Genomic DNA, 3,330 nt, shown 5'->3' on the forward strand with positions numbered 1-3,330 from the left:
CTACCTTCATAAATTTACCCTTTGTTGAATCTTCTAGATGATCTACACAAACATATGTCAATCACATACATTCAAGAAGCTTTTGGTTTCAATTTGATTTGATTTTTATCTTTTTTGAATTTGATATAAAGCTATAATATCTACATATTAGATTGAAATTCAAAATTAAATAGAATATTCATAAATTTACATTGCTTCTTGTTATGTTATATGACTAATACTTGCTATCATTCAATTTTAATTATTTCAATTCAAGCTTAAATAGTAATCTAGAGTTTAACTAAGGCAAACCCCCTAACAACAAAAGACAATCCCTTTATTTTGTAGGTTTCAAATCTGGGATTGGAGAACATGTTAGAGATTTTGGTAGCCTCTGTTTGTTTCTAAAGAGCTACAAAATTGAAATAAATATTACAAACCATCATTAGGGGTGCACTGCAGCCATAAAATTCCATTTTTGAACTTGGATATATACTTCACGCATGGATCATTAACAAAAGAATTCTAATTTTTTTCTTCCTTGTAGAGTTTAGCCTAGATCTCTAGTTATAATAACTTTATATGTCATTAGATAATAGATTGATATCTTTGGGTTCTATAAGGTATTATCTTCTCCTTTCTTTTTCCATACATTTGAGCATTTATTTTTTGCATATTTTTCCCTAAATCTTCATAAGGTTGGTGTAAGTGAGAAATAAATCAAAATCATTCACTCTTTTGTGCATTAGGTATCACATTGACACTCCTCCATGTATCAATGAAATCTAATAAAAATGTATAGATCTTGGTATTCCCCCTTACATTTTATGTAGGGTTAGTTTTCTTCTATTTTACTACCCTATAGAGAGAAAGGGAGATTTCTTAGTCAAGTATGGAAAGTTACCCTTTTAAAATGTTGTCTTCAAAATCTCCTGACATATGATTCAAGTCTCTTTGAAATTCCTACCAAATATGTTGATCTATTCAAATAAATTCAGAAGAACTTGAGGTTTAGTGTGGAGGAACAAAACATTACGCCTCTTATTCCTTGGAACCAACTTTGGAGCTGCAATATGTAGGGTTTTGGGAATTAGACCTATTTGAAGGAATAATAAAGACTTTATTAACCAAAAGAAATTTGGAGAATGTATTATTATAGGTAATTTAGTTTAATTTGGAAAATAAAATACCTATATATGACTTTTGAACTATTTCATATTTGATAAGTAGGACATGATTTCCACAGCTAGTCAAATTGTGATGTGAATATCAGGATTTAACTGTGTGATTTTGAGTCAAACTCGATGACCCATGTTTCATGAGTAGTGATTCAACATGAATCCATCTCTCATGAGAATAAATGGAACACTTAGCACTCGTTGGATCTAGGTGATGCTCACAGGGGTGAAGCACCGGGACTTCCCGGGAGGTCACCCATCCCAGTACTACTCCAGCCTGAGCGCGCTTAACTATGGGGTTGCAAGCTTTGGGTTTAACTGTGGAGGAAACTCCGTAGTTAAGCGCGCTTAGGCTGGAGTAGTACTGGGATGGGTGACCTCCCGGGAAGTCCCGGTGCTTCACCCCTGTGAGCATCACCTAGATCCAATGAGTGCTAAGTGTTCCATTTATTCTCATGAGAGATGGATTCATGTTGAATCACTACTCATGAAACATGGGTCATCAAGTTTGACTCAAAATCACACAGTTAAATCCTGATATTCACATCACTATTTCATATTTCATAAATTTTTCTATTATGGAAGGAAGATCCCATATGAGAGAGTTTTTCAAGCTTGCAAATAGGTGGCCCAAATGTGTGTGAGGTGGAAATATTGAAATGGTAGAATGATTCATGGATGATGGATAATCCCTTGAGAAGTATGATTGAGCATCAGGAAACTATTGATCAATATAATCATATCTATGGAAATATGGATTGGAACTATTTGGTTAATGAAAAGTTAGCCAGTCTTGTAGTTTTCAATTCTAAATTTTCAAAAATTTAGATAAGTCTTAATATCTAGAGATTAAATATAGATATCCCTGATTCCATCATCTAGAGATATTTCCAAAATGGCCATAATTCTTCCTCTTCAACTTTTCTAAATGTTACCATTAAGTAGGATCCTCCCTTTTGGGCATCCTAAATTACCAAAGGTATTGCTCTAAAAGTTGGCCTCCTCCTTAAATGATTAACAATTTTTTTTTTAAAATCATCTTTCAAAAACTTATGAAAAAGAGTATTCAGTATGGTTAATATATGATTTTTATACAAAAAGATCACTAATCTTTTTGTCAAATTTTTTTCTAATCAATATGCTTGAGAAATTTGGAATCATGCTCTTGCTAGTTAGAACCTAAATTGAATTTTCCTAGGAATTGTAGATGAATTTTTTAATCAATGGGTTTGAATAGATTTGAATTAAAATGTTGATATTTTTTTGAATGTCTCTTCTCCTGATACATTTAGGAACATCTGGAAGCATAGAAACCATCTTGTATTGAGAGATAAAGATTCTCTAGCATGGTTGATAGGTTAAAAAGCTATAAGATTTAGTAAGGAAAATTAGTGATGATGGCTTCACTCAAGAAGCTCCTCTTCTATGTGACATAGAATATTGAAAGGAAACATGAAAGATGATACACATATTTTAAATTAATTGAATAATGTAAGTCTTTCTCATCATTACCACAAGACTAATATTGTGGTTGATTATATGGCTAATCTGGATCTATGGGGTGAGCATGAGATTTTATCACATCACAATATTTACCACTATTTAATTCTTAAGGAATGAATCAAAGAATAAATGACATTTAGTGTCATTTGTAACATAAATAAATAAAATTCATAAGAAAGATAATTATCTTGATCACTATAGGTTAAGGTCTAGAAGGAAAGTCCTACATAATATTGATGGGTAGCATGTTTTTTTTTGGGTACTTTGGCCTTCATTTCTATTATATTTCATATCAATCACATAAACACTTTGGATTTTATGGTTTTTATACAAAGTTTTCTAGGTAGTAGAAGAGATGAGAGGGAAGAATCCAAGAGGTAGGAGCCAAAGTCTTACAATGAGACTGGAGATATTCTACAGGTATAGGAGAAGCTTGACAAGGCTACAATAGAATTATTCAAGGGTTAGAAGGGTAAATATATTACAATGAGGGGAATTTATTTCCCCCTCAATGCAAATTATATCATTTAGGAAACTTTAAATTTTTTTCCCAAGGATGATGAAGAAAGAGAAGTGTTTGTTAAGGTGGGTGATTATTTTTCAAATAAATAGATTGATCCAATTTAGATACATATTTGTAATTTTTTTAGAGCTTATTTTACCTTGGATG

The sequence above is a fragment of the Cupressus sempervirens genome, chromosome 1 (assembly GCF_028749045.1).
Source record: "Cupressus sempervirens isolate cs-2001-9-10 chromosome 1, ASM2874904v1, whole genome shotgun sequence".
NCBI lineage: Eukaryota > Viridiplantae > Streptophyta > Pinopsida > Cupressales > Cupressaceae > Cupressus > Cupressus sempervirens.